Raw genomic sequence first — 22,630 nt, 5'->3', positions numbered from 1 at the left:
TTCAACCAATCAAAGTATAATATGCTAATGATATGCTAAGGCTGCTCAACAGCTCACTGTGATGTGCTCTGCTCAACAGCTCACTATAATGGGCAGACACTCAATGCAGGAGCTTCCCCCTGGTGATCAGTGTGCTCCCACAGGGGGAGTGCCGCTCAGCCAGAAGCCAGGATCACTGCTGGCAAGTGCAGTGGTAGTGGCAGGAGCCTCTACCGCCTCCATGGCAGCATTAAGGATGACCGACCACCAGCTTAGGCCTATTACCCCATGCATTGGCCTCTAGTAAAAACATATCGATATTTTAAAAAAGTAAGTTGGGCATATTTGTGTGTATCTATTTTTAGGTTCTCAATTCTATTCCATTGATTATGTGTATATCCTTCCACCAATAACACACAATCTTGATTACTGCAACTCAATAAGTCTTGAAATCAGGTAGACTGATTTTTGCTTTTTTCAAAATTGCTTTATTGATCTAGTTCTTTTGCCTTACCTCATAAATTTTAGAATAGTCTAATCAATATCTACATAAACATCTTACTGGTACATTGATGTGGAGTACATTAAATCTGCATATCAATTTAGGGAGATTGCATCTTTACACTCTTTAGTCCTCCAATCAATAAAGACAGCATGTCACTCCATGTAGATAATCTTCTTTGATTTCTTTCATCAGCATGTTATAGTTTTTGCACACATGTCCTGGACATGTTTTGTTAGATATATACCTTCAGTATTTTATTTTTGAGTGATTATAAACAGTAATAGTATTTTATAGATGGCTGTCTACTTGTCTGTCTCCATTAAACTGCAAACTTGATAATAATGCAGACACTGTCTTACTTGATGTTGAATCTCTACACTAGAATAGTATCTGACATATAAATGTCAATAAATATATTATGGAAAACTATCATTTTGCAGCCCAAAATTTTAGGGGCCTGTTAGTAACTTTCATAGGGAAATTCACACTCAGTTTATTATTAAAGACTGTGCAATAAAGCTTACTAAGGCCTAAAAGGCACTACCCTCTATAAATTCTTTCTTCAATCACAGTAGTCATCTTGTCTCCAGAACCCACCTACCTGCCTGAAGAAGATGCCAAATGGAAACGTTATTTGACTCTTTGTGTTTGACATCATTTTAACTCTTGACCCCCAATGTCAACTAGATCTCAATTGGGGATATTATGTATATAGTATCTACACACACACACACACACACACACACACACACACACACACACACACAGTGGTTGCTGCAAATATTTCACTGTTCTAAGAAGTGGGATTTGGGATATCGGTATTATAAAGTGAATTTCATCACTAATTCAATTCTCTTAGAACTGAGAAGCTTACAGAGAAAGTATGAAAAGGATATTATGCCTTGTTTCCACCTTTTCTAGCTTTTCCTAACCACCCTGACATCGTTTTTCATTTTATTTGTGAATTGGAATGATCTGAACATATACTGACTTTTTTATTTCTACTAGTAAGTATACCATTATCCCCAAGACCTCCATAACTACAAGGTACATGCAAGTTGGATCTGTGTCTTTTGTCATTAACATATGGCATAGTTCCTTGCATCTCTTCTAAACACTTGTTGTTGAAGACAAAGAAAAAGAAAAATTTGAAGTTTTTAAGAGGATCTAATATTAAGCCACCAATTAAGAGAACTGGCTTCTCTGTCTTGCTCAGTTCCTTACTCCTGTAACACAGTAAATAGATACAGTCACCTAACCCCTAGTGACTAGTCTTTACTCTCTTCATCAGTACAATGGGAATAACCTGAAAAGATAATTGAAGTTGGTGGTGATTATGTTCAAGTGGTGCTTAATAGAATTGTTTTTGTGTGGGCACTTGTTACAGATAGCTCAAAGGACCAGTCTCACAGGTAACAGGCTGAGAAATGAGTTCAAGAGTTCAGGAGTGAGCCGAGACTGGTTTGGCTCAATGGATAGAGCGTCAGCTTGGGGACTGAAGGGACCCGGGTTCGATTCCGGTCAAGGGCATGTACCTTAGTTGCGGGCATATCCCCAGTAAGGGGTGTGCAAGAGGCAGCTGATCTATGACTCTCTCATCGATGTTTCTAACTCTCTATCTCTCTCCCTTCCTCTCTGTACAAAATGAATAAAATATTTTTTTTAAAAAAAGAGTTCAGGAGTGAGCTGCTAGCTCCACATTCATATAGCCTCTCTCATGCTTCACTATACAGCAGATGCCCCATGGGACAAACCTCTGACTCGGGTGTCTGGCTCAGACAGTGCTGATGTTCCATTCAATAATTCTCAGCTAATGCAGCTATGTGTGCAAACTCACTTTTGCTCCGATTGATTTCTCTATGAAATGTCTCAAACACAAATATTTTGGAAGTGACTACAGCACAGGTTCTACTTGCAGAGTCATTTTTTGAAAAATAAAAAAGTCAAGTTAATTGTGGTTGCATAAAGAGTGTTAACAATCAGACTAGATCGGGCACGTTCAGGGTGGTATGGCCGTAGACAAGAGTGTTAACAATCAATGGGAGAGAGTCCACAGAACTGCAATGGGAGAAGGTGAGAGGGACAGAGCAGCAAACAACTTAAGAAAGCTGTTTTTGCTGCCAGAATTAAAGGTCTCCAGCTTACTTGGTGCAGCATAGTGAGTCCTAATGGGCCCCGAAAACTTCTTCCATAAGGTCATAAAATGGACCACACAACCAAGAAAGTCAGCAAAATCATCCCAAGTGAAGACTTGCCTTTGAGCCTATTCTCAATGGAGCCTAACGGTGAAGCTTGGGATTCTAAAAATGCTGTTATAACTCAGTAGAAAATAATTTTAGCAGTTTCTGTAGGAGGAAAGGAGGAAAGAGAAGCAGATGAATCAGACTAGCTTGGGTGTATAAAGGTACCAGTAAGAGTAGTAATGATCTGGGATAAAGTGGAGAGAAGAAAGAGCCAAATGGAAAGTTATTTGGCTCTCTGTGTTTAACATAATTTTAACTCTTGCCACCTAATGTCAAATATCTCTCAATTAGGGCTGTTATATATATAGTATCTGTACACACAGACACACACACACACACACACACACACACACACACACACACACACACACAGTGGTTGCTGCTAATATTTCACTATTCTAAGAAGTAGAATTTGGGATATTGGTATTGTATAGTGGATTTCCTCACTAATTAGAACTGAGAAGCTGAAAGTATGAACAACAGAAGTACATTTATGAGCAAGAGGCTTTTATCATAGTAAAAAGGTTACAGTTTCTTATTGAAGGCAAATTTGCTGATATGGAATTTTTTTGTTAACCCTCACCTGAGGATATTTTTCTATTGATTTTTAGAGAGAGTGAAAAGGATATATATATATATATATATATATATATATATATATATATATAGAGAGAGAGAGAGAGAGAGAGAGAGAGAGAGAGAGATTGATTGGTTGCTGCCCTGACCAGGTCCTGTGATCAAACCTGAAACTGAGGTACATGCTCTTGGCTGGAATTAACCCCAGGACCCTTCAGCCTGTGAGCTGATGCTCTATCCATGGAGCAAAACCAGCGAGGGCTATGTTTTTGATAAAAATATCTCAGATAAGAATTCACTTTTCTTTTGCACCATGTAAAGTCTCTTGGGATTCACCCCATTGTCTTCCAAGGTATATGAACATTCTTTATATGTTCTGCCCTCAAGATGAAGAAAATCTATATGTTCTGCCCTCAAGATGAAGAAAATCTTTAAACTCTTAGAAGCTGCTTTATTTTCTTTCCTCTGACCCCCATGGTAAGAGGAGCTACTTCACATTTGCAGGCTCTTATCTTCCCAGGGTATGGGACATAACTTTCAGAAGACTTAAAATAAGGCCATACTTACTGATGATCTCCTTCTGCCCCTGCAGCTGAATCCTAGTAACTGATCAGTTAACATGTATTTGGGCACCTAGCTTGGTTCCGATGACTATCCCTTCCTGTCTTCCTCTGTGCTAGTCTTAGTCATTGCCTGGAACTCAGAAGATTAAGCCATGATGCTTGGCACTACTCTAGATTTCCTCTTTCTCACCTCCTAACTGAATAATCATCAGATTCTAACAACTTTACCTCCTAAATAGCTCTTAACTCCAATTTTCACTAATCTCAATGTAGGCCACTATCAATTCATACCTGTATTATTATTATCATGGCCTCTAAATTCCTCTCCAAGCCTCCAAATTTTCTGCTCTCACATTATTCTCCAAGTTGCAACCAGAGTAATCATTCTAAAGTGTCTATTTTCAACGTAAAGCTCTGCAATAACTTCCTCTTGCTCCCTAAATAAAGTCAAAACTCCTTAACAGGAATAAAGAGCTCATCCTGGCATAACCCCAGTTACCACACTGACTTTGTATTGCTCACTCCTCCACCCACACTCACCTCCAATCTAGAATCCAGACACATTCAACTACTTTCAGTTCCCCAAACAAGCCATTCTCTTTCTCATTTCCTGGCTTATGTTCATACATGGAACATTACCCTTTGCCTACTCATCCTTCAGGTCCCTGTTTAGATGATACCTCCTCCAGAATTCCTTTCCTGACTCCCCAAAATGAGTTATATTCCATTCCCAGTGTTGTCATAGAAACCTGTACTTTACCCTATTATAGAGGTTCTTGTGCTGAAGTATAACTGCCTGCTTACTAATCTCTATTTTCTCTTGGATTGTAAGCCCCAGGAGGTCAGAGTATGAATAAGTCTTGCCATCTCTGCATTCTCACATCTGGTACATAGCCTGGCACATCCATGCTCCACAATAAATGTTGGCTGAGTGAACTAATGCACACCCTGCCCTGGGAATGAGGTCCTGCCGCTTATTCCCTTACACTCTCCGGGATAGTAATCTTGCCCTTAAATCTCCAGACCTGTGGCTGGATTCTACTTAAAATTCTTCCAAGTCTTTTCATTGTTCTTAAAACAAAGTCTAAAAACCATAATGTGATCTAAGCACCCTATTCCATCTAGCCTCTATTTCATTACCATTTGCAGTGATCCTGGTGTTATCATTCTTGTGAAGTTTGCCCTGTGTTGTATCAATATTAGTCTGGGAGGCCAATAGCATATAGTAAAAGTGATGACTTCTCGCTTTTGAGACTAGATCATAAAAATCATTACATCCTCTGCTTCTCTCTAACTCTTTTGGGGTCACTTACTCTGGAAAAAGTTAGCTGGCCCTGTTGTGAGCCATTCTATGAACCCTGTGGTGAGAAAACAAGGTCCCTGGCCTACAACCAGGGGAGAACTGAAGAATGCAGCCAACAGCCATATGCGAGAGCCTGCTTAGAAGCAAATACTCCAACCCTAGTCAATCCTTCGGATGAGTGCTGCCACAACCAATATTTTTATTACAACCTCATGAGCCAGAATCATCATCTCAGCTGCTCCTGGATACCCTACTCACAAAAACTATAAGATCATAAATATTTGTTGTTTTTAACCCACTGCATTCTAAAGTCTGTTAAGTAGCAATAGACAACTAATATAACACTCTAGCTCCACCATTGCCCACTACTCCTTGCTAGACTTCTCTTACTTCCAGAGCCATAGTAGGTTCCCTCTTATCTGTACTATCATGTAACTACTCTGTTTTAGCATTTCACTATCCCCCCTGCTGCTCCTTGCCTCTCATTACCACAATTGCTTCATATATCAGTTTAAATAGCATTTCCTTGGGACCTTTTTCTGTCCCTTAGACCAAGTTTGGCCATCTTTCATATGCTTTCAGAACATCTGGCAATTGTCCTTCTTAGCATTTCTTATATCTATGATATCACTCAGTAACTATTTGTGGATTTGCCAAATATTTGCCAAATGCTGTACTATGTAAGGGGCAAAACAAGTGTGATTCTGCCATTACAAAGTTTATAATATAGAGTAATTATTTAATTATTCATACTTAATCATACACTTGAATAATACTTGTTAATGTCTGTCTTTTCCCCTGGTATAAAATCCCATGGGAACTCTGACTCCATGCTCCCAGGGTTGCCCTAGTATCTGGTCATGCATCATTCACTCAGAGCCTGGTTATGACAGAGCCATGACAGTAATCATCAGAGGACTGTACATCAAGCTATAAGTAGAACTATTAGTAAATCACAACACACACACACACACAAAATCATTCTCACTTACTTTCCTAACAGACTCTTGTCACACCTTACATGTGCTTATCTTGCTTCTATTTCCCCCCTCGCTAGGGACATCAAGTGTCCTTACAGCCTGAAGATCTGTAATAGCAGAAGCAGATTAAGTCAATGGACCAAAGCTTAGGGCCCATCTTTGCCACTAAAAAGTTGTAAAATTTAAGGTAAGTTCCTCACCCTTCCGGCATCCTCTCTTCTTTATTTGGGAAATAGATGAGTAAGATAAAATGAGCACTTAAGCCCTTTTAGAGCACTGAGCTCCTATTTGAGATTCTTCCAAATGAAATCATTAGAATCAGCCAATGCACTGCACCTGTAGAGAACATTTAATTTCTGCCAATGGGCTTTCCTATGTATCATTTTATCTGACTTTTACAAAGAACTAATGATGATGTTATTAATTCCATATCATAGTTAAGGACATGGACACCTAGAGACATCTGAGGGCTTACAATCTGAGGGATTTCTTCCTTGATCCTATGATATTTTTTCTAAGTATTACATTAGTGCTTCCCTGGGTAAGACTTTGTCTCATGTGGACATTGAACACCAGCGTCCTCAAAATCCCGGACAGCTTGGTGAGCATAATGTGACCAGTGATATAATAAGAGTCTACATACTTAGAACATTGAGTGAGCTCAAGGAGAAAACACTTTGACTATCATGCTGCTTTAGGGATTCATTTATTTTTGCCTTTTGGGTTTAGAAAAATAAAATTCCTTCCAATGTCATGATGAAACATTGACTCATCCAAAAGACTGTTGCTCCTTTGCCTCTTCTCCTGGTTTTGCCTCCCCAGCCACCCCTAATGTTCTGTGCTTAGACCTCTGCTCATTCTACCTCATTTTCCTGGTTGAGTCCATGTACTCCCAATATTCAATGACAATCCATACACTGCCAACTCCCAGATATTTATATCAAGTTCCAACTTCTCCAAGCCCCAGATTTATGCTACTAATCACCTACCAGACAGGTAGCTCCCTCAGGGTGGGTCATGGCCACACCCATAAGCATCACCAAGAGGGCCTCATGAGCAGCAATTTTCAAGTGGTGTGCCGAAAGAATTTTTAAAACATGCAATAGCTGACTATTTAGTCAGGGGCACTGACCTCTTTTAACTTGGATTGTCAAAAAAAAAAAAAATGACAACAGCCACCACAATAGTCATCAGTGTGAATGAATCAAAATGATACCTATTTTACTTTTGTCAGATAGACAAAAAAATACAATCTGTTTTTTTGGGGGGTTGCAGAATTTTAGTGATTAGCCTATGTGTGTCATGAGATGAAAGAGGTTGAAAGTCACCAATCTAAAGGACTTCACTGTGGCTCTCCTCTATGACCCTCACCACAGGGTGAGGATTCTTCTGGCCAGTGGGACCTACCCACCCAGAGTCCATGCCCCCACATCTAAAACATGCTCCAGGTACCCAGGACCCACTTCCAAAGTGTTCAACGTCCTCCTTCCCAGGTTGATTCTCGTGAGGGCAAGCTGTACCACTTTGTAGACATCCCTAGGTTGGAGGGTGGCTTCTTGTTGGGAGTGTGGACAGAACTTGCAGGCTGGAGGGGCCACACACAGTGTGTAACAGGAACAGAGGTGGAAAGAGAAGGGGGTGAGGCATGGGCCTGCGCATTCTTATATAGCCACATTCTACATGGAGCTCAGAGGAGTCCAAGAATTCTACATTTGGACATATGCAGGTATATAAGAGAAAATAACATTTTATTTAATAATGCGTTAGCTTGATTTATAACTTTTAAATATTTAGACATATGGAATGTAAACCTCCATTCATACCCCTTAATAAAGCCCCAAAGATATAAGCAGAGGGTCTGGCCACCATATACTTAAACTCATTTAAATTAAACCAATCTTTGCCTCTCCACCTGTCTTGCTTAGGTTGCTTGAAAAGTTCCGCCTGAAACAAGAACTTACTTGCAAGTAGTTTATATGAGAAGTGATTGATCCCTAAGGAGCAGGAATGTAGGAGTGGAAGACAGGTGGGGGAAGCCAACATAAAAGTGTCTTATTGAGGTTCCACTGTGAGCATCAGGGCTTGATTCTGGCAGACACTTCTAGAAAGGAACAGAATGCCTCCCAAAGGAGAGAAGTGGCAGCATTTATTCTTTGAATCCCTTCTACGTTGATTTGTGATTGTATTCTGAGTGTTACTCCCTCAAAATTTATGTGCCTGGACTCAGGGAGCACCAGGGCAGAAAGTGAAGACTAGAGAACTGCAAGAGCCAAGATCCTCTCAGCACAAGTGAAGCTGCCCTGTAATGGTCTACCTCAACCGAGGTTAAGAACAGAGAGGCCCTGACCAGTGTGACTCAGTTGGTTTGGCATCATCCTGCACACCAAATGGCCACTGGTTCCATTCCAGGTCAGGGCACATGCCCAGGTTGCAGACTTAATCCCCACCCAGTAGGGGGCATGTGGGACACAGCTGATTGATGTTTCTCTCTCTTTTTCACTCTTCCTTTCTCTCTCTCTAAAGTCAATAAAAACATATTTTTAAAAAGAAGGGAAGCCAGGAATATTGAATATGCTTGCTCTACACATCCTACCTTCTTTCCCCCCTCTGAGCCTAAACTTCTGTCCTTCTCCCGTAGTCTAATTTTATTAATAACTAGAGATCTGGTGCATGAAATTTGTGCATTGTGGGAGAGGGGTCCCTCAGCCCAGCCTACACTCTATCGTAGTCCAAGACCCCATGGGGGATGTCTGACTGCTGGCTTACTTGGGGATTGGGCCTAAGCCGGCAGTCGGACATCTCTCTCGCAGTCTGGGACCCCTCACTCCTTACCACTTACCTGCTTATTGTTTCTTACTGCTTGGCTTGCTTCTCCTTAGTGCTTCCATGGAGGTAGGAGAGGCCCCTGCCACCGCTGCTGTGCTCGCCAGTGGTGAACCAGCTTCTGGCTGAGCAGCACTCCCCCTGTGGGAGCGCATTGACCACCAGGAACAGCTTCTGCATTTAGCATCTGCCCCCTGGTGGTCAGTGCATCATAGTGACCAGTTGTTCCACCAGTTGTTCCACTATTTAATCAATTTGCATATTAGGGTTTTATTATATAGGATTCCACTAGCCAAAGAGTCTCCCAAGGAGAGAATTCTGGAGTCACCCTCACTTCCCCTCTCTCATCCTATTCACCCCATCTGTCACAATATCTTGACAATTCTATCTCTGAAATATTTCTCAGCTACAGCACTTCCTCTGCATTCCTCTCCATTTGACTTAATTAAGCCCCAGCCCAACTTCAAGAGCCTCATACCCAGATCTACTGGTGGAGGACACCATAGGCAGCCTCCTGCAGGCAACATTAACAGACTTTTTCTAGGCCCTCCCTCTGACCCATCTCTCCCCACTCTGGTCTCGTCTATGCACTTCTATGGTCTCATCTATGTACTACTATCACATAACTACACTGTTTTAGCATTTCACTATCCCCCATTGCTACAGAAGCAAGTCAGAATTCTACACCTCGCCTACAAATACCCTTTCTCTTTCCAAATTGCCCCCATCCTCAGCTATTCTCCCAGAGGCCCGTCACACACACTCACAAACACACACACACACACTATGCTCCAGTCACACCCAACTTCTCATTTTTCTCCAAGCCAACCTTATCCTTTCATGCCTCCACATTATTATTCATGCTCTTTCCTCAATCTATAAATCACTTCTGCAGCTGCCACCCCCTCAGACCTACACATCTGCTAAATCCTTGGGCATCTGTCAGGACCCAACTGAAATGTTACCTCCTCTGATTCCTCCAGGCTGATTCAGTGTTCCTAGTCCTGCTTGGGGCACTTAAATCATTTCATAATGATGTGCTTACATGACTCTCTCCATCTGTAGAAGTTCTTTCAGGTCAGAAAATTATATTCTGTTCATCTGTGTATTCTTAGCATCCAGCACAATGGTTGGCATAAAACAAAGAGACATTATTGTTAGAATGAACAATTCTGAGTAAAATATAGACAACTCTTTACATTCCTCTAGTTTAAAAGACACTCGAAAGGTGAATTCAGAAGGCAAACAGTGGTGAAAAGAGTTGATGCCCATAAAGGCTGGAGAGGTGAAGTGGGCTGGTGTTCAGCAAGCTGAGTCATTGTTGTTTCTTATGGAAGCAGCAAACAAGCATTAATGTGGTACTTAACACTTAACACATGAGCAGGGAGTAACAGCAAAGAATGAAATGGGATAGGTAGGGCTAATGATATGAAAATTACCTAGCACAGCCTTATATTTAGGAGGAAGAGAAAAACAGTAAAGTATTTAGAATTAGCTCTACCTCAGTGTAATCCTTAGGAGAAAGTATGCCCTTTACACTTAATTTAAAGCCTTGCTTTACAGAACATTTTGCAATTTGTGAGTGTAATGTAAAATTAGCTAATTTCTGTTTGAATCCAAATGAACAAGTATACGCCTTTACATAAAAAAAAAAGGATCTACCTGTGAAGTATTTGGAATTACAAATGTGGGGAAAGGGGGTCTTGGCAGAGGGATAGTCCTAACTCAAGAGGGCCAAGGACCCAAACACTAGAAAGAGCAGCCAAAAATAGTAATTGTCATCCAGAAAATTCCCACCAGCTGCCAAGAGAAGTAAATGCAGAACAGCAAGTAGAGACTCAAGAACTTTTAGAGTTTGACATATGGGTAATGGAACAGGGAAGTGGGGCAACATCATAGCATAGTGTCCCGGCATTGCAGTATGGTAAGAATGTTTTTGGTTTGTTTTTTGGGGGTTTTTTTTACAACCGTAAATGAAACAAATAAATAAAATAAACATTATCCTCATCTGTTCTGTAAAAGTGTATTCTACACTTTATCAATATAGAAAATAAAAACAAAGAACAAGAATGAGACCCTGTTCATGGAAAGAGCTACCCCCACCTCCCATGTCCAAGTAATTTTTGCTTCTTTCCCAGCAAACTTGTTCGATGATGTATATCACTGAAGGAATAATTTCATCCCTTCTATCTTTGTTCCCTGTGACTGGAAGATGGATGGCACTGCTGTGAACTTAAGGAGAAACACAGTTGATTCCATCTTTAACAAACTGATGCTTTGCTTTTTTATAAGACAAGTGGTATGAGACATAAGGAAGATGGAAATTTCAATGATTGAATCTTCCACTCTGCTGGGAATCAGACATTCATTTCCTACCACTTTAAACTGCTTTGTTCCCCTACCTAGGAAACTTCAAAGTCAATTGAGGTACATCAAGTTAGTTATGCTATAAGCAGCATGACTTTTCATATTAGTTACTACACGTTGAGTCATCGCTACACGTTTGAAATTAAAATCAGGTCACAGAGGAAGTAAAAAGGCCTTCCACATGTGTTTCTGTGCTACAGGGTAAAAACCAGTTCACTCTCCTCACTTAAGTCAGTCAGTAATTAAATGCAGCAAAACAAAATGGTATCACAAAGATAGTCAGGAGATTTACTTAATCAGCAGTACCTGTCTGTTTGGAGATAGGTATGAAAGAATGCAGGCTTTAGCTGAAGAATAAGGGATTTACATGAATTATAAGTTAAAAATTCTGAATGTAAGAGTTGTTAAATATAGGAATGAATGGCTAAAAAAGATGTGATAGTCCTAGATGGGTTTTAAAAATAGAAGTGGTATTCACAAGCTGGGATTGTTTGGTTTTTATATGGTTAATGAAATGTAAGGGAGAACTAGTATCAGGTTCAAGCTTATGTATGCATAGAAGACTAGGCAGTAAGAACTATTCTAAACTCTATGAGGGCACAGCCTTAGCTTCATGTGTATCCTCTTACCCCTGAAGGCCCTAACATATGGTAGTATCCTATATAATAAAGAGATAATATGCAAATTGACCATCATTCCAACACATAAAATGGCCTCCCCCATGTGGTCAAAGATGGCCATCACAAGATGACCAACTGGGGAGGGAAGTTGGGGACAATCAGTTCTGCAGGGGAGGGCAGTTAGGGGTGACCAGGCCAGCAGAGGAAGGCAGTTGGGGGCAACCAAGCCTGCAGGAGAGGGCAGTTGGGGAGGACCAGGCCTGCAGGGGAGGGCAGCTAGGGGTGACCAGCCAGCAGGGGAGCAGTTAGACATCAATCAGGCTGGCAGGGGAGTGGTTAGGGGTGATCAGCCAGGCAGGCAGGTGAGCTTTTGGGAGCCAGCAGTCCTGGATTATGAGAGGGATGTCCCAGATTAGAGAGGGTGCAGGCTGGGCTGAGGGACATCCCCTTCCCACCCATGCACTAATTTCATGCACTGGGCCTCTAGTTCATTATATAAATTAATATTCCTCTTTCATTGTGATTATTGTGTGTGGGTGTGTTTTCCTTGGAACAGAGTTTCTAGAAATTCATTTGTCCCTATAGCAGAGTAGAACGCTATTTCTTACACTGCCATTCTCCTCTTCCCATTCTACAAACTATTCCCCAGGTACAGATGACTTCACAACCACAAAGTACATAATTGAGCTTTTATGGAAGTTTATTCTTTTATGGTCAGCATACTAGTTCTGATAAATAAAGGGAATATTTAAATTGACAAGTAAACTCAGTAGTGCCCAGCTCAGATAATATAATGGAAACAAACCCCAGATTCTGAATTAATGTTGCATAAAAAATTACCACAGACTTAGCTGTACTCACCATCACATATTTATTATCTCATTTTCCATACATCAGGAGTCTAGGTACAACTTAGCCAGGTCATCCACTCAGGGTCTCATAAAGCTGCAATCAAGATATTAGCTGAGCCGAAACTGGTTTGGCTCAGTGGTAGAGCGTTGGTCTGTGTACTGAAAGGTCCCAGGTTTGATTCCGGTCAAGGGCATGTACGTTGGTTGTGGGCACATCCCCGGTAGGGGGTGTGCAAGAGGCAGCTGGTCGATGTTTCTCTCTCATCAACATTTCTAACTCTCTATCTCTCTCCCTTCCTCTCTGTAAAAAAATCAATAAAATATATATATATATATAATATTTTTAAAGATATTAGCTGGGCTACAGTCTCATCAAAGGTTCAACTGGGGAAGAATCTATTTCCAACTTTACTCCAATCATTGGCAGAATTAGTCTCCTAGCAGTTATGACTCAGGCCCCAGCTTTTCAGTGACTGCTGTCCTCAGGCCCTAGGGGCCATCTGCCACTCTGCGCTTCATGGGTTTACCAAGCCTAGCTGCTTACTTCATCAAGTTCTCAAAGAGAGTCTCCAATCTACTAAAATGGAGTCTTAGATATTATAACAGAATCACCGAAGTGACATCCCATTACCATTGTCACATTCTATTAATTAGAAGCAAGTCACAGTTCCCACCCAAATCAAAGAGCAGACATTCCACAAAGATGTGAATATCAGGTGGTAGGGATAACTATGGATCACCTCAAGGTCTGTCTGCCACAACTTCTGTAAAGATATCTTGACAACAAGGTCTACATGACCACTGAAGAGGTCACCAGGCTGCAAGTCCTGGCATTCTCTAGGAACCACAACCTACTCCTCTACTAGCAAATGGAGTTACCATGTAACCCAGCAAGTCCACTCCCAGTTATATTCCCTGAGAGAACTGAAAGCATGTCCACACAAAATCTTATACATGAACACTCATAGCAGCAATATTCAGAATAGCCAAAAAGTAGAAACTCACAGAATGTCCTTCAACTGGTGAGTATATGAATAAAAGGTAGGATAGCCATACAATGGGATATTATTCAGAAATAAAAAGAAATTAGACATGTTATAGCATGGACAAATTTTAAATACATTATACCTGGAGAAACAAATCCACTCACAATATACCACATATTGTAGAATTCCACTTATATGAAATGTCCAGATTAGGCAAATGCATAAAGACTGAAAGTAGATTAGTAATTACTAGGGGCTTGAAGGGAGGAGAGATGGAGAATAACTGCTAATGGATTTCTTTATGGGTTAATAAAATGTTCTGTTAAGATTGCAATAATGGTTATACAATTCTATAAAAATACTACAAACTTTAAGTGGGTAAATATTGTGGTTTGTGAATTATACACACACACACACACACACACACACACACACACACACACACACACACACATATATATATATATATATATATATATATATATATATATATATATATATATAGCTAAGCAATCGTCTATCCAACCGGTAGCTATGACATGCATTGACCACCAGGGGGCAGACACTCAACACAGGAGCTGCTGAGTGAGCTGCAGTGACTTGGCAGCGGCAATTCTCAGGTGATGCACCGGGAACCAGAGAGCAGGGAGCCCAAATTCAGGATGCATCACCTGAGAACAACCCTCTTGCAATCTGGGACCCCTCTGGAGATAGTCAGAGGGCCAGTTTTGGCCCAATCCCCATAGGCCAGGCAGAGGAACCCAACCTGCCAGAGGGACCCTGCTCTCTCCACAGCTGCCCCAGGAGCAGCTGGCCAGGGAGGGACCGTGGGAGGCTGACTCCAGGGTGTGTCTGGCCTGTCTTGCCCAGTCCCACACCACCAGCCACCTTCTAATTAATATCATTTCAATGTGAATGAATCTGTGCACCAGAGAACTAGTTTTAAAGAAAAAGGCCCAGAAGAGTGTCATTTAAATAAGCAACCTAAGATATATTATTTAGATAATAAAATATCAAAATATTGGCATTTCTCAAACACTATAAATATTTAAATTAGTACTATTTCAGAAAATCTATGCTGTAATAAGAGCTTTCCAAAGCATAGGTATGAAAAGGTGAAAACAATGCACACAGATGGCAAGTGGTTTCCCAACAGCCCAACAAAAGTAATGCTGTTTTTCCAGTCTGTGCCAGAATCTGCCTCCACATTCTTTGATGCAGATCTCTTCTTTCTCCCTTATGAACTCAAATACTAAAAAGACACTGGTATAGCTCTGGTCTGGTAACTCAGTTGGTTGGCACATTGTCCATACACTAAAAGATTGCAGGTTTGATTCCCGATCAGAGCAAATACTTGATCCCAGGTTGGGGTGAATACAAGAAGGCAACCGATCAATGTTTCTCCCTCACATTTATGTTTCTCTCTCTCTCTCTCTTCCCCTCTCTTTGTCCTCCTCCTCCTCTCTCTAAAATCAATAAGAATGTCCTTGTGAGAGGATTAAAAAAATAATAATTTTAAAAATAAATGAAAAGAACACATATAGCTTAAGAAAAACAGTAATTTCCCAAAAGTATTTTACTGTGTTTCAGAATATGGAAATTTAAGAGAGTATATATATTTCAAAACACCAAGTTTTACACCTCAAATATGTATAATTTTTGTTAATTATGCCTCAAAATATGAAAAACAGAAAAGAAAATTCAAAGGAATAAATCAAGAAACAGTGCTAAGGTTGTCCTCTCTTCACACAAAACAATAGGCACCAGCTCCAGGTACCTGTACGTATGAAGCATACAGTAGCCCCCCTATCTGTGGGGGATACATTTCAAGACCACCAGTTGATTCCTGTAACCAATAATAGTTCCAAACCCAACATACTATCTTTTATTCCTATATATGCATACACCTATGATAAAATTTAATTTATAAATTAGGCACAGCAATAGGTTAACAACAATAACTAATAATAACATAGAACAGTTATGACAGTATTAGAAGCCCAGTGCACAAAATTTGTGCATGGAACCCTGTTCCCTCAGACCAGCCTGCACCCTCTCCAATGTGGAACCCCTTGGGGGATGTCCAAGTGCTGGTTTAGGCCCAATCTCAGGATGGAGCCTAAACTGGCATTCGGACATCCCCCTCACAATCCTGGATCACTGGCTCCTAATTGCTCACCTGCCTGCCTTCCTGGTTACCCCCAACTGTTCCCCCCGCTGGCCTAGTAGCCCCTCTCTGCCTCCATGCCAGCCTAATTACCCCCAACTGCACCCCCTCCCCCCCGCCAGCCTGGTCACCTCTTACTACCCCCCTGCCAGCCTGGTCACCCCCAAATGCCCCCCCTACTGGCCTAGTCGCCCCCCATGGGCCCTCTCTGCTGCCCCTCTATTGGCCTGGTTGCCCCTCACGCCCCACCCCCCACTGGCTTGGTCACCCCATACAGCCTGCTGTTCAGTCATTTAGTTGTCCCTCACTAACCCCCTTGCTGGCCTGGTCATAGGCAGCCATCTTGTGAGGGTGTGAGGCTTAATTTGCATATTACCTCTTTATTATATAGGATGCTGTTACAAAAGTTATATGAATGCAGTGTCTCTCTCTCTCAAAATACATCATTATACTGTATGTACTCACCCTTCTTGTGATGATGTGAGATGATACAGTGCCTATGAGATGAGATGTGTTTGCACTTAGAGGTATGACAGCAAAATTAGCACAGATTTGTTTTGCCTTCTTCACAATTTCACAGATAGAAGATTCCTTCTTACAATAGATTTTAGCAACTTCAGAATATGTTTGTTTTTTCTTTCTTTATCAAGTTGAGAACTTTCACCTTTTCACTTAAAGGATGACCTTTATGGCTTCTCTTTGGCATATCTGAGTTGCCAGCATCACTACTCTTGCACTTTGGGACCATTAAGTAAAACAAGGGTTACTTGAACACAACTATGGCAATACCGTGGCAGTCAATCTGATAACCTAGTTGGCTACTAGGTGACTAGCAGGCGGAGAGCAGATTCAATCTGGAGTCGCTGAACGGAAACATGATTCATGCTTGGGGTAGGACAGAGCAGGATGGCATGAGATTTCATTGTGCTACTCAGAACAGCATGCAATTTAAGACGTACTAATTGTTTATTCTGGAATTTTCCATTTAATACTTTCAGTCTGTGATTGAACATGGGCAATTCAAACTGCAGATAGTGAAGCTGCAGATGACAGGGACAATAAAAGCTGCTTTTCAAGGTGCCGGTTCCAACAAGGATCTAGAAAACTTACAGTGCCAGAAACCTTAGTCAGCCGGCACACCTGCTCATACCCCCTTAGAGATAAATTTAAACTGATACCAATTTAGAGATGTATTTAACATACTTATGGACCTGTACATTCACAAGCTCCCTCTCCATGGAGCTGAGCTAACACTTCCATCTTCCAAATGGGAAAAGACCTCCTGAGAAGCAGTAGTTAACCAGAGGCTTTATATATTTGAGTGGCCAAGCTGCGGTAGATGTGCTACAGTCTTACAAAGCAGTGATATTACCCTAACTTCCTCAGGGCCCCACATGGTGATCCCCTTATGGAAGCAGGAGAAAAGTGAAAGGATGTTCTATCTCATGAAGCCATCTAGCCTTTCAAAGATAACAATACGGCTATTCATGCCAAGCTATTACCTAATGCCTAGGTAGTTTTCTAAGGTTGTTCCAGAGAAAATGATAAAAGGTTTTCTGAGCTGCATTAAATCCTTCAGGAAACATCACCATTTCAGAATGGATGCAGCCCTATGTCAAGACTCCACAACACTAGATGATTCCCAGCAGTCATCTAAACTCCGGCTTTCAACCATCTTCTTAGCCCTTCATGGGGGAATTAAAGGGCATGTCATTCTGTCCCCTGTCTCTAGCAAGGACTGCACCTCAGCCCCCTCTGATATGTCCTCATCCATTTTCTAAGAAACTTATAGTAAAGGCGCTTTCTACAATCATGTACCAATGATGCCAAACTATCCATTTACCACCTAGAATTGAATCCTTTGACTTTTCTTTCAGACCCAGTAAGGTCCCTCAGTGCCATTACTTGGTTGTATGAAAACTCTCCTCCAACCCCTAGCGAGGAAGTGAAAGAGTGAGTATCGACCCATAAACCAAGAGTTCACCAGTTCAATTCCCTGTCAGGACATATGCCCAGAGGTTGTGGACTTGATCCCCAGGAGAGGGCATGCAGGAAGCAGCTGATCTATGTTGATGTTTGTCTCCCATCAATGTTTCTACCTCTCTCCCCCTTCCTTCCTCTCTCTAAAAATTAAAAAAAAAAAAAAACAACAACAAAAAAAACACAATTATTAGTTCGACCAGGAGTTCAACCACTCGCTATGACATGCCCTGACCACCATGGGGCAGCGCAGAACATAGCAGGCATCCTCAATGTGGCACTGGCAGAGGGCGGTAGTAGAAGCGCTGCTGGCCCTAATGGGCCCTGACAAGAGTGGGACCACAGTAGGATGGTGGAGCCAATGAGCAGGTGGCACCAGGCCAAAGGGGGGGGGGGGTGTGAGCAGGGCCCAATCACCCCGCTGATCGCCCCACAGATGGCAACCAGAAAAATTAATAATTTATTTTCTAATTTTTAGAGAGAGAGGAATTTAGAATGCATAAATAAGGGTTAATGATTAATAACAACACATATTTTTTTAAAAGAGTATTTTTTCCAGATTTCACTAAAAATCACTTGGAATTTGATTTCACTAAAAATCACTTGGGATACTGTAAAAATATAAAGTTTGTAGTATTTGAGTTAGTATTTAAGTACCTGGGGCAGCTGTGGTAAAAACACCTGAACATTGTCAAAATTCAGGAAGATAAAACCAAATATTTATGGGGTCCTTTTCATAAATCTGTATCATGATCTTACTATTTAACCTCATATGCATACCCAGAAAAAAAGAGACATTTCCCTGGTGTCGACTATCTCCTACTGAAAAAGCTTGCTGCCCCAGCATTGACACATGACAGGGGGAGGGGGAGACAATGAGGACAAGGGAGAAGCTGAGGCCAAGAGAAAGCATCTAAGAAAGTTTGAAAACCAGAACCACAAAGCACAGCTCTGCAGAGCACCCTGAAGTGATCACTGTGACCCCTGCACCCCGAAGGCCCTGTTCCCTCCACTCCTGGCTGCAAGCTCCAGGGATGCCGGCCTTCCACAGCCTCCGGGAATCTCACCCCCAACACGCTGTCTCCACTTCCGCTTTATTGTTCCTCTGGAGCTGGCTGCTTAGAAAAATGTGTTTGTTCTTCTACTTCCTTTGTCAATACTTTCCCCAGCAGCCAAAACAAACACTCAGCAAAGCGGCAACACACCAATCCCAGAACCAGAGAAAAGAAAGAGGAAGAAAATGAAAACCTCACTGCACACATGTGGCACAGGAACACAAGATCTGGGTTTCTGGGAGAAAAGAAAACAGCTCTGTGTCCCTGTTTTTCTCCCCTCCTCCCCCGCCCCCATCTTCCATCCCCATCCCACACCAAGAAAGCCGGAGGGTTTCTTCAGCCCGGGAGTTTTGCCAGAGGGTCAAGGACACTAGCTGCTCCAAACTCACAGCCCTTCCGGCCCTGCTCCACCATTCACATTTGTTCCCATGGGGCTGGGCGGTGGGACTCAAGATCAGCCACACGAGAGTGTGTGTATTCCGGTGCTGGAAGCGTTCTCTTCGGTTCCAGAAGCCTGGCTCATCTAAGGCCTGACCTTTCCTCACAATGGTTCCACTGACGGAGATTCAGAAACTGTGATGTGCAGTTTGGGAAGGAACACACCGTGCTAGGAAAAGGGCCTCACTGGGAGGAAGTTGACTTCAATACTGTTCAGGGGCCATCACCAGTCTCTCTTCAGCCCACCTGGAGGTTGGGAGGTTGGGCAGATCACTGAAACCAGGAGGCTTTCCCTATAAATTGAGAAAACAAATTCTGACATGACAAAAACCAAAGCTAGGGCTCAGTGAAATCTGGAAGTCCCTTCTGGCTCCAGTATCAATGGCTTGATAACCTACACCAGGGATGGCAATCTAAACCAAACTAAATTGGTGACACAAATATATGACACCAGCTAAAGGAGGCATGCTATATCTAAAGGGATAACCACTATTTAGCTCCAACCAAATTTGGGCATTCAAGAATGTGGGCTTGATTTTGCCAGAAACTCTGTATTTCAGCCCTGGCCAGGTAGCTTTGCTGGTTAGAGAGTCATCCCAATACACCAAGGTTGAAGGTTTAATCCCAGGTCAGGGCACATATAATAATCAGCCCATGGCCAAAACCGGTTTGGCTCAGTGGATAGAGCGTTGGCCTGCGGACTAAAAAGTCCCAGGTTCGATTCCGGTAAAGGGCATGTACCTTGGTTGCAGGCACATCCCCAGTAGAGGGTATGCAAGAGGCAGCTGATTGATGATTCTCTCTCAAGGATGTTTCTCACTATCCCTCTCTCTTCCTCTCTGTAAAAAAATCAATAAAATATATTAAAAAAAAAAAAAAAAAGAATCAACCCATGAATGCATAAATAAGTGGAACAACAAATCCATGTCTCTCTCTCTCTCTCTCTCTCTCTCTCTCTCTCTCTCTCTCTCTCTCTCTTTCTCTCCCCCTCTCTCTCCCTCTTTGTTTCTAAAATAAAATAAAAAATGAATCAATAAAAAAATTTTAATTATGTATTTCAAGAAAAAGTAGAAGTATGATTTTGTGTGTATAAAATCTTCTGATTTCAAAATTCTACACCTAATTTTAAAACTTCACAATTCTGTGAAAACCAAACAAAGCATATTCTAGCCATTTCTACTCCCACAGTTTTTAAACTTCAGTCTCAAAAGTCTCTCAACTAGAAATGACCCAGTGGGAGGGTCGCTTCATATCAACTAACCAAGGGCCTACTTACAATATACCGTGAGGCATATATCCCCCCCCCCCCAGTACTTGCTTTTGCCCTTAACAATTATTGTATGACATAATGGGAGTTACTTACTATACATGTAAATGTTGTGGCAACAGCAAAAGATTGACAATTACTAGAAAAGAAGTGATTATGTTCATTTGGACTTGACTGTTTTGCATAGTGTTTTCATGATCTTTTTCATATCATCAACTCTTTTCTTAAAAGAAAGAAAGAAAATAGAAATTAGTAGCTTAGAGTAATTAAGTCACTTGCCCAAGGTCAAATAACTGACAAGTGATAAACATGGAATGTGATCCAGTCTTCCAACTTGGGTCTCTTGAGAGGCCCCAGTACCCATCTGCATCAAACCTCTAGATAACATGTCCCCACTCCCAGAGCCTGGCCTGGCCTTGCTGTCCTGGTGTTCGTCCCCACCCTGATGTCATTCCTCATCATCCAAAACTTTTGGACCTAATGACACAACCACCCTGACCGCAGCTGATTGGAATAAAATGTACCATCGCCTGACCATTACCTGTAGTAAGGACAGTGGCTTCCCCAAATGAAATGAATGTTCCCACTATGAATCATCTATACAATAAAAGCCTAATATGCAAATTGTCCCCCCCACTGGACAGGGACAGTTCGACCAGGAGTTCAACCACTCTCTATGATGTGTGCTGACCACCATGGGGCAGCACAGAACATGGTGGGCATCAGGAATGTGGCACTGGCAGAAGGCGGTAGTAGAAGCACTGCTGACCCCAATGGGCCCTGACAAGAGTGGGACCACAGTAGGATGGTGGAGCAGGTGAGCAGGCAGCACCAGGCCAAGGCCAGTGAGAGCAGGGCCCAATCACCTCACTGATCGCCCCACAGATGGCAACCAGCAGCAAAGGCAGGGGGAGGGGAGGAAGAGGGCCACCAACTGGCTCCCAGGCACTGGGGGGCGGGGGGGGGGGGTGGTGTGGAAGAGGCTGGGGGCAATTGCTCAGGCAGTGGCGGGGGGAGGGGGGAGACAATGCCTCAGGGTCAGCTGGGACCTGCCCTTTCCTGCTTTGATCGCCAGCCAGGCCTAAGGATCACACTCATGCACAAATTTCATGCACCAGGCCTCTAGTCTTTTATAAGAAAGGATGCAGGAAAGGAAGGAGAAAATTCCCTCTATCTTTTGGGTTTGAAGAGTAGGATCATATTTTGGATATAAGGAGAAAGTTAAGGAATTTACCACTGGGTTAAGGTAAATTGGCCTTTCCAGATGATGTGGCTCAGACTGAAAAGGAAGACAGAGACAAACTCTCCATACAAGGCCTGGCGAATGGGCTCTGAATCTGGGAAAGCTATTTTGAGGTTTTAAGTTTGCTTTTTCTTCAATGTAAACCCATCTGGTATCCTCAAGCTTTCAGTAAAAATGTAAAGGCCAAAATCATGCCTTATTTGCATTGCTTACATTTTAAAGAATCACAGAAGGAGCAACTGTCCACACTTGGAATGAAGTAACTCAGGGAAAATGGAAAACATAATGCTGTGTATCTTCTGATTGCCCCTCTGGATCTGCTCTCCATCCTTCTCTAACCCATTCTGTACCCTGAGGCTGAGATGTACAAACTAAATCCTTGCTCTCAGGCTTCTGGCTGGGTTTGTTCAAGAAAGAAATTAGAGGTAGGGAAGGAGGAGTCTGAGGTTAGGGTATTTATTCCCCCAGTTCCCTCACCATAGGATTAAGACTTACTGGCTGCATCCCCTGATCCAAGGTCCCAGCATCTGCCAAAAAGAGCTCCATTTGGCACGTTTGGTACACTTTGATAGCAGCCCCCCTTCCTTGCCTCTTTATTATGGAAATGGCAATGGGAATCCAGATTCCAGACCTGGGCTGCTACACCCTATTGACCCTTTTGTAAGTTGGTCTTTTATTAAATTC

The sequence above is a fragment of the Pipistrellus hanaki genome (genome assembly GCF_964339955.1).
Source record: "Pipistrellus hanaki genome assembly, chromosome: 1".
NCBI lineage: Eukaryota > Metazoa > Chordata > Mammalia > Chiroptera > Vespertilionidae > Pipistrellus > Pipistrellus hanaki.
Note: the sequence above shows the minus strand (reverse complement) of the source record.